The 13,827-nt window shown below is 31.3% G+C and overlaps 1 protein-coding gene across 1 annotated transcript in view; it reads right to left on the reverse strand.

Annotated features, from left to right (window-relative positions):
• PCDH17 (protocadherin 17) overlaps positions 1-13,827 on the reverse strand; it is a 95,133-nt gene that overhangs the window by 45,345 nt on the left and 35,961 nt on the right. The window lies entirely within an intron of this gene.

The raw sequence follows: 13,827 nt of genomic DNA on the forward strand, positions 1-13,827 counted from the left end.
GGCTGCATTAATTATATTATGCTCCTGCCCACACATTTTAATGGCTTCCTATTAATCATTAAAAATGCTCAAATGCTTAGGTTAACATCTAAGGTTCTGTACAATTTGGTCTCCTCAATTTTTTTCTGCTGAAGTTAATTTTGAAATAAACTTAAAAAATGTTAAATAGTTTAATATTTACAGAAAAGTTGACACAATACTACAGAGAAGTCCATGTATTTTACATCCAATTGGCTTTATTGTTAATATCTTACACTCATAGAGTATATTTGTCACAATTAATGAAACAATATTAATATATTATTATTAACTAAAGTACAGGTTTTATTCAGATTTCTTTAGTTTTTATCTTATGTTCTTTGTTCAGGATTCCATGTAGAATACTATTCATTCCTTAATATTTTTATCTAAATGGAGATGAAAATTTCATCCTATGACTTCAGCAACTGCAGATAAGGTAAACTTTTACTCCATTGAATGTATAAACTTCACCATGTTTTTATTGATTTTCACATGATAGATTTAAAGTACTTTTTTCAAACTGGTAGGCTTCACTAACAAAAAGTCAAATTAAATTTTTTGTAACTTTTCATGGTGATAGATAGTAAGTAGACTTTATTGTGGTATTCATTTTGCAACATACACAAATATCATTATGTTGTACATCTGAAACTTACAAGAGATGAGAACTTAGGTGTGTTTTGTGCATAATTTCACCCCTTAGTACCTTCTTCAGTCAGTGTCTGGCATAAATGAATGTTGAATCATTTAATGCAAACTATATTTGTATACCACTTTGAAACACCAATAATGCTTTATACATCAGTATAATTATTACTGATTAGGTATTTTACCTTGTCCAATATGTTTAATTGATACTTCACATTAAAAGCATAAACATAATTACAAAAGGATACTTATAGTATTAAGGGAACAACTACTTTTAGTCTCCCTCAAATAAATTAGAAACAAATTATAGATAACATACTAATTACTATCTAACATATCTATTCATCTTTGAAGATTTTAATAAGGATTTATATGGAAACATACTGTTGACTCTATTTAAATTTCATACCTCTTTGAATCAAAGCAAAATAGAAATCTTACTTCTTTTTCAAGTAATTAATAATGCAGATAGATCCCCCCAGATAGGATTAATGACTGCGCCATATTATTAAAATGAATTTGAGTATTGCACTGACATCAGAGAATAACTGGTTACATCTGAAGAAAATAACATATCACTGAGACATTGATGGTATTAACAAATGTATCCAGAGTGTTCATATAACCTGATAATAGCTAAATAATAAATATACTGAAATAAATGTACATATTTATATTCATAACACCATAGTTCCAAAAACTAATTAAGCAAAATAGATAACCTCTATCAATAAAATCATACTACTCATTATATATATGTAATATATATATAATATATATAATATATATATAATATATATATAAATTCTCCCTATGGTTTTAAAAAATCTGTTTTGTTCATTCTTTTCAACATTCAAAAGTTTTTAAATGATGGTTAATAAAATACTGTCATGTGAACACAGAAATAATTAAGTTGTTAATGGATTTTGAATACTCATGCTAATAAATCTATGTGAAATGCATTATTATATATTTTTATACATTTTGTAATTTTAAGAACATGTCTCTTGCAAACTGGTATGATTTTCAGGCACAATTACAGTACATTTGAGAAGTTAATGATATCCTGGTGCATGTAAGCTAAGTATGATTTAAAAAATAAAAGAGCTTTTGTCATTCAAATTTTGAAGATGAATATATGCATTTACATAAACTCATGTATGTGTGGGTATAAAGCAGAAAATAAGCTTAGTAATCAAAATATAGAAAGTCAGTTATAGCTCTTAAAAATAAATCCTATAGATGTATTTTCTAACCTCTAGAGTTTATGTAGCTTAGTTTGTTTGTTTTTTTAATCTCAACATTTTATCGGGGAAAAGAGGGAGCCAAAATGCAGCAATAACATCCTCAGTAAAGTACAAGAAAGTAATCTGGAAAATGTGAGCTTCTGGAGAGTTATTTCTTTAATCTTTATTATTTTAAATATATATTCTTCTTAAATTATAAACTCAAAGGGATCTCACATCACGCTCTGAAGGGGTAAATGTATCCTTATTTTTAGAAACTTAGAAGCTATTTAATATATGAATACTTTCCTGCTCTTCTTTCAGTTAGTGTGGTATATTATCTATTTTGACAAAATTTTCATTTTCACCATGTCTCTGCTGCTTAAATGAACTTACCTATGTTTATGGTTTTTAAAATCAGTACATACATATGTCAAACTGTATTGGTATTTCACAAATAAACAAGTACTACTTTTTGAGTATTCAAATCTAACTGTTTTATTGTGAACATGGCTTCTGGGTTCAGTAATATGAAAGACCTCTTCGGAGCAAAAGAGACTGTGGAGTCTCTACCTCTCATATCTAAAGTTCTATATTACATTCGATTGCAAGAAGCTTTCATTTTACTCATTTGTCTTGTGTGTTTCATACTAGCAATTTACTACTTTCCTGAACACGTCGGTTTATCCGCTTGTTCTAAATTTTGTATGTACTTTATTGTCAGTATTTGTAATATACATTCAAATGGTAACCTAAATTTATTCATCCTTCCCTCAATATTGCAGTATATTCTGTGTGTCTGCAGTCACTTATTTCAAGGGCAGCTGTCACGTATTTCAAATAGACTGTATCCATTTTTTTGCATTGGCCCATTTGTTTTCACCTATTCCTATTGCACCAGGTGCTTACCCTGCTTCAGTTTAACCAGCCAATACTATTCAAGACCCCAACAATATTCTTAAGATCTGATAGAAATTTTTATTATTAAAAAATTGATGACTCTATTAAAATATTAAGGGCTTTATTCTCTAAATATAGTCATCCCAATGACTATTAGAACTTTGTTATTTCTCATGTTAACTATTGCCACCCTGAAACAATGAAAACACCCATGCAATTAGAATCAGATACCTCAGGCTAAAATTTTGGATCAGCTACATAGAAGCTCGAATACCTTAGATTGCTAATATTCTTTACTAAAAATGGCAATGCCTATCATAAAATTATTCAAAATTATGTATGTTAAATGACATAATTTAAGTAAATGTGCATAATTCAACTCTTTGAAGTTATTAAATATTTGATGAATCTGTTTCTAACTGCAACAGAGCTGATTTTCCTATAGATTAGTGCAATACCATGTTCTTTACCAGATCAAGATTCTTTAACATTTACCCAGTGACTTCAAATTCTCTAATCTTCTCCTTAATCTGTGGCTTTAATCTATAATAACCCCCTTTTTAACCAAACGTTGGGGATATATTGGAAAATAAAAGAAGGATCTCTTTTGCACACGTAGTGTGTAGGCTACTGAGGGAGGCGAGTTAGCACAAAACAGGTCTCAGCACTGGAAACTCTTTCTCGAGAAGGAAAAGAACAAACTGAAAGAGGACTCCACAGCTGATAGTGAGCTAGCAGGAGAGTGAGACAAGAGGAGGGTTAAAAGTCCAGATATTTTTTCAAGCACTCTGTGGTTTTAATTGGAAGAAAATGATTGAATTTTTATTGTAAACAAGAAAACAAAAGAAGCAGGTGACCACCTACCGGGGAGGGTGTTGTGATGAGAAACACGTAGCTTCCAGAGTGGGTAAACACACTGGAGATAAGTGAACTAAAGAAATGTCAAGTAGAATTGGCTGATGGGAACAACAGGATTTAATGACATATGTTTGAATGAGGAAGAAAAAGAAAAAGGAAAAGAAGGGTTCCTATGTTTCTAATTGGACCGACTAGGTAGATGTTGATACTATTTACTGAGATTAGAAAGGAGAAGGGTGGGGAGGGTTTTGGAAAGTGGAGAGAAAATGCTGGCAGGCTTGGGATGAAGAAATAAAATAAGTGAAATTTACTCACGTTTTTTAACATTTTAATTGTACAAATACTTTGATTAATACCTGAAAAATTGTGAAATACATATGGACCACAGTGTCTTACAAATTAAATTAAATTTGTGTATCTAACTTAAACATTTTGAGTACTTTTTCATAGTTCTAAAAGTGGGCTGGGCAGAGGTGGGCAAAGGGGCGATAGAGACAATTGTATAGTTTCAATAATAAAGTTAAAAATAAAAATAAAAATAAATAAAAATTAAAAAATAAATGAAAGTAATGCTAATGCTAGAGCTTAATACATACAGTACTTTTAAAAACAAAATTAAGTTATTGTTTAAAAAGCAGGTGGTCCAACTTAAGAGGCAATGATTGGGGAAATAGAACATACAACTAAAACTGTTTTAATATAATCTATTTTTAACAATGATTAAATATTAATGAGCTAGATTGGATTGACTTTGGGGAGTATATGAAAATTAAATATTTTCCAAATGGTATCAATGTATTAACATGGGAAGTTTTGTGCTTTATGTCATTTTGAATAAGACAAGTTAGGATTAACTGAAGAATATGTAGGAAGGGAAAAAAAGTTATTGTGTAAAGGCAGCTAATATATATAAAGACCCAAAAACAACAGTCTCAGTACTAGCTGATGCTTCAGAGTAAGTCAAATTAATAATAATAACTAATCAGGTGACTATACATGGTTCTGAAAAAAAAAAAACCTTCATAGTGCTACACTTAGACATAAAGAATCAGATTCAACTCTACTTTCAAAAGTAAGATATCCGATTTTTAACCTTAGAAATACTAGTATAAGTACCTTGCAGATTCTCTGTTGAAGACTGTAAATAAGCAGAAGTGACTAGAGTGGAAAGAGCACAGACTCACTATCAGACAGAAAATCGGTGCACTGCTAAGGGTATCAACTGGGGGCAAGTTACTTAGGTTCCCTGATGCTCAGATTTTTCATCTATTAATAGAGATAACAGTCAACTCATCAGCTTGCCATGAGGACAAATTTGTTTAGAAAGTGCTGGGTGCAGTGACTGACTTATAAAAGATGTTTAATAAATGTTATTTTCTTTTTAACTCTGTATTACTACTAGTTGATCTTTTGTAATCTGATTGAGTTCAGTTTGTCATATATTTATAATATTTCAAGAATTTCATATGGATTTATATTTAAGGTAGGGTTGACAACTCTGCTGTAAAATAAAAATGAAAGAAAAAATCAACAGTGACCATTATTGACAAATATAAAATACTTTGAATAGAGTAATCTTTCTTTTGAGTTATGTTTATTACTCCAAATAATAACAATAAAAACTAATAAGCACAGCAATTAAAGTATATGATATTATGATATATAAAAATTAGAAAGTATTAAACATGTCTCTACCCTTTTGAAACTTAACAAATGATCCATTTGGCCATTGTACTCCTCTAGTCTATTATTAATTGATCATTTTTAGAACAAAACTCTGATGAGGTAACTCTAATCAAAATAATGTTTTAATTGCCTATAGCATTATATGCAAATTCCTTAGTATGGCATTCAAGGTCTTTCATAATCTGACACTAACCCATTCATTTGGTCCAATTTCTCTCTATTTTAAACCTTCACCAATATTCCAATAAAAATATTTTATTTATTTGCCATTCCTGGATTATACTCTCACTTGCCATGTATCTAAGGTTTTGATCACACTAATTATCCCAGCTTCACATACTCAGTTCACACTGTATCTTATAGTCCTATTATACTTTCAAGACCTTATTAAAAGCACATTTAGATTGTGAAGTAATGCTTTAGTCATTGCTTTAGCAAATTAATTTTACTTATAAATATAGCATAGTATTTAAGTAATGGAATTACAGCTAGATGGGCAGAGAAGTGATACCCTCAAAGATAAACACCTTTAAGGCAAAGTGTTATCTATGTGAGTTCTGAAATAATACTTATTGAATTAACTTACTTATGAATTAATTAATGGCAATAAGGCCTTCTTCTGAGCAAAAGCCCCAATATCACTCCATGAGTTAAAAAAACTATCAGATATATTTAATTAAGATTTATTCTATTGTCTATTGTTTTCCTACAGTGTAGAGTAATGCTCATGTATAGCATGAAGTCATCCTGCATGCATTAAAATTTTCTAAAGTTCTATTACCATCTTCTTACAAAAAATGTTTAGCTGTCTATATAAATGGTATTATGTAATAAACAGTAATTAAAATTAGACAGGAAATGATCAAGACAAAAAAAGTACAATTTCATTCCTCAATATGAATTCTCAAAACCTCAAAGAAAATAAAATCCAGGGCAGACAAATCAATCTCCATGAAATATGTATTTTGTTTCAAACATATAACCGGTAACAGATGCAGGAGTGCATTTGTTATCAGACTGAAAATCCTAAAAGTCGTCGTCGTCGGCAGCCGTCCGTCTCGAGAGACGATGGCGTAGCTTCTTGAGAGTCTATCTGCACCGCCGAGAATGGCTGTGCAGTCAGACTCAGGAGTGACAATCCCTGCCGCACTTGTTACAGGTGAAGGCAGATGGCTGTTGTTGCTGCTGTTGAGCAGGAATCCTAAAAGTACTACTCAAAATTAACTTATGAACAGATTAAATATTTAAATATTCCCAGATTACTCTGGCTTCCCAAATTTAATATTTATCATATTAAAATTAATAAAAGGATAATAGAAATTTTTTCTATATTTGGTGTGAGGCAAGAGGCCAACTGCATATTTCTAATCTAATAGGAAACTGTATAAATTCACTTCTCATGGTGATAAGTAATTTTTTCATTATGTTGCTACTAGAATCATCATCAGTATAACTAGTTGTCAGGAATTTAAGGGAGCAAAGCCCCAACATGCAAATTAAGTACAAGTCTACAATTTCCTGTCCATATTTTGAAATTTCATAAAATTCATATCTGACAGTTATTTTGTTACACATTTGTTAATAAATCTGGTTTGAACTGACATAGGCTATTTATATTTTTCCTTATTCCATTTAGTATGAATATTTAGCTTAAACTACAAGATCATCAATGTGTTGATTGTGAGTACTGCCAAAGATCCCAGTATGGATATTACATAATATATGTCACAGGCATCACATCACTTTTGTATAAACGAAAAAATTCTTAACTCTGGAAAACTTCTGGTTCTAAGAATTGTAGGCCTACACATCAAAATATTAGCTGTCAAAAGTTTATGTGAGTTATGAAATTGAAACGTACAGGAGAAGTTAATTTGAATATGTTAAATGTTTGGATTGATACAAGTTCTTGTTTCTTGTGTCTTAACAATTACAAACAGGAAATAATTGCTCTAGCTGTTTGTAACAGATGTGCATCTTCTACCTCATGATTTCTCCTTCCACTGCCAAACAGTAATTTCCAGCTGCATCTTATGATACTCATTTAAACTCTCCTTTTTACTTCCCAAATGTTTCTCCTTGGTGACTTCTCCCTGCCTTCACCACTTTCATAAGCTGAACTGAGTAACCCAATCATAATTCTAAGATTCATTATCATACAAATTTAAGCTACCTCACTGCATTCCAGAAGTTCTCTCAAAGCTCTGATTAACTGATTTTTTTTTTTTGTTTCTTTCTTTCTTTTAGCTTATTTGGATGGTAAAGTTTCTTTAGTAAGCCAATTTCAGTATGCACATAAGCATTAGTCATTTAGAAAAAAATGCTAAAAGTTCAAACATATATGTTAATTTAATATGTGTGGTATATAGGTACTACATAAAAACTTCAAGGCATTAAATAATTCAAGTGAAGGTCTATTCATTTGAGTATCAAAACATTTCCTTTATAAACCCTTATACTAAAAGTCAATTTTAATTGACTACTAAGCAACTTATTATAATCATAAAATTAATGGCATATAGTAATATAAGTTTATAATCTTTCATTTAGTTCTGTTCTTGTTACTTCTTTAAAACTCTGAGCCTTATTTTGTCTCGCCCTGGATCACTTCTTCACCTTCCTAATTTTATCCCTGTCTCCCCAGGTATTGTCATAAAAATCGTCTCATGAAAATGAAGTTGTGAACTGTTACTTCCTGAACATTCAGTGGCTCCTTATCCGTAAATCTATCCCTGGGCTTCTCATTTCCTTCTCAGTTTCATACCCACCAATCCTAGTCTCACACATCCCTACTCATCTGCACCGAATAGCAACTTGCCATACAGTGCTTATCGCATCTCTGTTTCTGAGAGTGTCCTGTCATCCTCCCTCTCCCAACTTCACTCTGCCAAGCAAGCTAAACATTTCCTAAAGGACCAGCAGCTCAAGTGTCTCCTTTATAGAAATTTTCTTTGCGTTCCCCGGTTCTGCTTTGAGTGTTCATATCGTGACACCATTAACATTTGGGGCACATCTCTCACTGCACCAGCCTCGTAGCTTATATGTCCAATTCTTTTAATATAGTGTGAGCTCCTTGAGGACCAGTCAGTACCTCGGCTCATCTTTTTATCCCCAGAATAATTATTTATTAAAAAAAAAATAAGTGATTGAATAAATGAGCACATGAAAAGCTCTCCTAGAACCATCATTCTTTACTACACTAAAAAATTATCAAGGATCCACAGTTAGGAGAATTGTAGGTATAGAGCCCAGATTGAAGAAAAAAATTAACGTATAAATATATCCCTGTGCTTGGTGACAAATAACACAGTAGTGTCAATGTCTGCACTTGATACATTTTACTGAACTATTGGAGCACATATATATGTGTATATATATATATATACACACATATATATATATAAAATATGTGAATATATTAAATGTTTATTTAAAAATATATGAAAGAATCAAGCTCTCAAGCATTGCTGCTGACATCTCCTGACTAATAAGAAAATAAAATGGGTTGAAATCTGAAGTATCTGTACAACCTCAACCACCAACTTAAAGCCTCTATGGAAGTCACTTAATCTGTTTGTTTTTGTTACCTATAAGGCCGGGGAGTTGCACTTCAAAAATTCTGTTTACTCTAATGTTTTGTAATATGGCTTTCAAAGGAACAGAGAATCTGTAATATTAGAATATGCTATTAAAGTAAAATAACGGAAAATTTCTTGGAGAAACGTCATTTTTTTTAAGTTCTTCATTGACAGATGAACTAATAACCACTCTAGATTGTCATAGTTAACAGACATATTTCTAATTTCATACAAGTGTACATAATAATATAGTAGCACTTAACTTATAAACTATATAAACTGCCCTGGCTGGTGTGTCTCAGTGGACTGAACGCCGGCCTGCAAACTGAGGGATTGCCGGTTCGATTAACTGTCGGGGCACATGCCTGGGTTGCAGGCAGGGTTCCCAGTTGGGGGCATGTGAGAGGCAACCACACAGTGAAGTTTCTCTCCCTTTCTTTCTCCCTTCCTTCTTCTCTCTCTAAAAATAAATAAATAAAATCTTAAAAATAAAAATTAACTGTATAATGTAGGTAGTCACTATAAAAACACACAAAAAGGAGAATCCTCTTACTGTGTTGGAGTATTAGTGAGATCATGATGATGCTAAGTCTGGGGAAGGTGCCCCTGTCCCCAAGAATGAGGCAAAATGGATTTCAAAAGTTTGGGAAAAACTGTCCCATCATTTCCTAATTGAAATATTTTAACAAAAGTTATTGCTGTGCTTACTAAAAGCAAGAGAATCTCAAAATTACATTGAGTCTATAGTAAATCATGCAACACTTGTTAGAAAGGTTTTACGATGAGCAACAAATATGAGGCTGATAAAATCTCTATTTTCATTATACCAGCTGCTGGCTTCTAGAAACAGATGTTTGCATACGAGAAAAAGAGATATCATTGAAACTTTTAAAGTTAGTTGAACTATGGGACAGTCACAATGTTTGCTAAGCAAAAATTAACTGAGGCTGCTCACAGTTTGTGGACCATTTTATTCAGTAAAATGAAAAATCAGATGAATTCCGAAAGCCCTAAAAGACAGAATAGTAGGTAGAAAAGTTGACATTAAGGTGCTCTTGGATAAATGCAGCCCAATAAAAACTTATAGGGCTTGAAAATAATAAAAAATCTTGGCAAATAATATAATTTCTTAAATGCCACATATGTGAATCATAAAGCATCAGTGAAATTGAATATCAAACATTTCCTTCCCACCCCCATATATGGCAGTAATTTTCCATTTCCTTCCTAAGATACTTTTACTATTAATAAATTTATAGCAGTACTTCTTTTAAAAATTATTTTCAGAGGTTGCCCAATGGCTGCAGCTGAGAGGATGGACATAGTCATTACCTTCACGTTTTTGCTTATGTAGAGGTGGATTTGTTGCTACCTGTTATGGGAAGGTCTGGGAAAAGACACTGCTTAATCAAAAGGGTCAGAACTGCAGTAACCATAATGGAGAATAGAAAACAGAGCAAAAGCTTGAGAGTAGAAAAGTACTATCCTAGATCACTTCAAGGGGAAATTAAAAAGTAGGTCAAGTTGGTGTTCAGTGTCCTAATCATCTGTCCCAATACTTCCTCCTAAATCCTCAGTGTGTGGTTCTCCCCTCACTGCAGTGGACAGGAGCCTCTGGGAGATTTAAAGGAGTGGTGCTCATGCCTTGCCAAGCTCTGAAATAATACAACAAATACTGCAGTCATTTACACTAACCTAATCATCTTTTGAATGAAAAATGTGCAAGCAAAATTTAAGCACTAACTTAAAAGATAAACAAGAAACAACCAAAAATATTTTTTAACTTTAGTTTGTATAGTTTTCCAGAATGTCCTCTGTGAAGATGGAAGGCAACCCTTAAGAATGTAATTTAGTTTTAAAATTGAAATTCATTGCAGCAAACCTGGCTCATTGGAATTTCTATTATTCTCAACTTTCTATTGATTTATTTTTATTAGATTTTAATCAGGGATTCCATTGTGAACTACTTTGAACATGGGATGTAATTTAAGAAGTCAGATTTTCTAGCAGTAAAGAGACAATAGGGGAGGCACAGATTTGAATAGGAACAAAAAGGAAATTATATAGTAATTAAATAAAATGAGGAAAAACTTTGAATGGAACAATACCTGAGAATCAGTAAAGTCCTGGAAACTGATCACAGGAGAAGGGACTGACAGCTGGCTACCCAACACAGGAGTTAGATAAAGATGGTGACCCTTTCACTGCAGTCCCTGGCATAGGCTGTCAATAGTCATAACGTACAATAATAGTCCACTAAATTCAGGCTTCAAGAACTTGGTTTCAGTCAATTGTAGAGATATCATGAAGATTGATCATCCTTGGAAAATTGAGAACTATTACTTGGTATCAATAAGGAGCTCAGAGAAATTACCAGTCAGCATTTTAAAAAACTGCACATTTTTAATTTGGGAATCAATAGAAACTACTGAATTTTAAGGAAAGCTTATTAAATTTTTAAAAGAAGGAACAGTTATTGCTAGTAATCAAAATAACTTACAAGCTTTTAGTGGCTAGAATTCAAAGGCTCAAAGTGTCTGGAAGTCAAAGATTGAATAATATTCCAAGGCATATGACGTAAATTAACAATTTTTTTTGTTTTTTTCTTTACAAAACCATGTGACTCTTCTGTAAATAAATAGCATTGTATGCTTTTTAAAATAAATTTTTGGTATAAATTGTTTTTTCTTATTCTAAAATATAAGTTCAGAAAAATAAGATCAAATATATATTGGTCAATTTTCTGTGTCATCTTCTGACAATGCTTATTAGATAGAAATATAAATATTTATATTTCTAAATAACTTATGTTCTATTATAGTAACATAAAATTTCAAAGCATTTGAATTATTTTATTTACCTACCAACCCACCTATAATACTTGGTGAAATGAGTATAGAAAAAAATCTAATTGAAAAAAATTTGCACAAAAAGGCAATTAAATAGTAAGAAAATATGTACATCTTTGAGAGGTTTTTTTTTTTTTTATCACACTAAGAAAAACTAAAATAACCTCTGTTAGAGGGCTTATTAACATAAAATCCTATGTTATGTTCAACTGAAGTACAATACATCACACTTTCAATTAACTATTGAACCTTTTAAAATATTTTTACTAAAATAATGGGCAACACATATTTGTGCTGTATGTTTGAGAGGATTAAACTGATGGTAGCAAAAATAAATACATATCAGGAACAGAGCAAATGAAAAAAATCTAACTGCACAAAAGAGAAAAAATAAAAGCTCAAAAAGACTTAGTCATAGGCAAAGGTAAACCATTATTAGCATAAAAAACTATGTTGAAAATGTGAAGATTATTTTTGAATTTATTTTAATTTCTAAGTTAAAGAATTATTTCAGTTTAGAACTAGAACATTATTTTGATGTTATTTAAATAGAAACAGAAGCCAACTAAACCAATACAAAAGGTAAAATTCAATATGCTAGTTTTTTAATTGAAATCTGTTAATCTGTTAAAGCACCGATTCAAATTTTTACTATGAGAAAAAACTGATGAACAGGTTTCTTTTTGTTTAGGTCTTAGTTTCATTCCCTAAGAGGAAATATTTTGTTCCTTTATATATTGAAAGCATTTAAGAAATAGTTATTAAATAAGTGATGAATCAAATGAATTAATGAATCAAATTAATTAATCGGTGAAATATTTTAACTAATCCTTCAAATTCATGTTTTAAAGTAAGAGTCAGTCTCCTATATAAGTTACAGATTATCTAAGTGTGGCTTTCCAATTCATACTAACTATCCCATATTTAATAATAAGAATGTACGGAAACTTTTATAGGAAACCTTTCTATTGGCATTCTTTCTCTTAGACTAGCAATATTTATGTGTAATATTAAATAAAATATATGCCAAATACAGTTCCATTTCAGAACAATAGCCACCTTCTTAAATATTACTTTTTGATATCAAAACATTTTTATCACATTTAAGTATAAACTATATTTTCAAACATAAAACAGCTTTTATTTTCTTTAGGGGTTTTTCTCATGCTCATCAAATACACTGCTCAGTTAATGAATGAAAAGGAATTAAAGTATTAATGTGAGCAGCAGTTTACTCATTTTTGTTTTTGATTAACAAAGCTTCTTATGAAAGTATGCAAACTCTTGACTTACTCTATGCAGCTTTAAAAATAGTGGTCAAAAATTATCTGTTTAATTGCTTTTTTATACACACAGATGTGTCTAATGCTATGCATTCACATGCCAAGATTTAACAAACCATTATATAAAATGTATCTAAAAGACTCATAGATAAACTGCATAGTCACAACCCATCAAGACCACTGAGATTACTTTAAGTAAAAATTAAATTTGCAGTAACTGTAAATATTAGGTAAGTATTTTAAAAACTTTTGTTAAAAATAATTTAAAAAACAACACTGCATTGTTACACAGAAAATTGCAATGATAAAGATCATTAAAAAGTTATCTATCTGACATTTATTACTTAGAAAATAAGGCCTTGGGGAGGTCAAGTTTAAAATAAGTCCAGCATAATTATATTCAGTGCACAAATATATATGTGTGTGTGTGTGTGTTTATTTTTGAGTGAATATATGATTGTGTATTAAAATTTTAACATGATTAGAAAAGTTAGTAAGAATTATATCCACTAAGGCAGGAGTCCCCAACCTTTATGGCACGAAGGAGCGGTTTGGTGAAAGACAATATTTTCACGTATGCAGTGGGGGGCGGAGCTCCGGTACAGGATGTAAAGCCAGTGACTGGCCTGTCACTCACCTCCTGTTGGTTTCTAACAGGCCACTGACTGGTACCGGTCCTCAGGGGGTGTGGGACCTGTGCCCTATGGTTTATGTGATAAGACAGAGTGCACTACAGAAAAAATTTTACTTTCTATGAATAACCAATTAATCAATGATT

Source organism: Furipterus horrens, unplaced genomic scaffold, assembly GCF_987537825.1.
Source record: "Furipterus horrens unplaced genomic scaffold, mFurHor1.1.pri manual_scaffold_12, whole genome shotgun sequence".
In the NCBI taxonomy this organism is placed as follows: Eukaryota; Metazoa; Chordata; class Mammalia; order Chiroptera; family Furipteridae; genus Furipterus; species Furipterus horrens.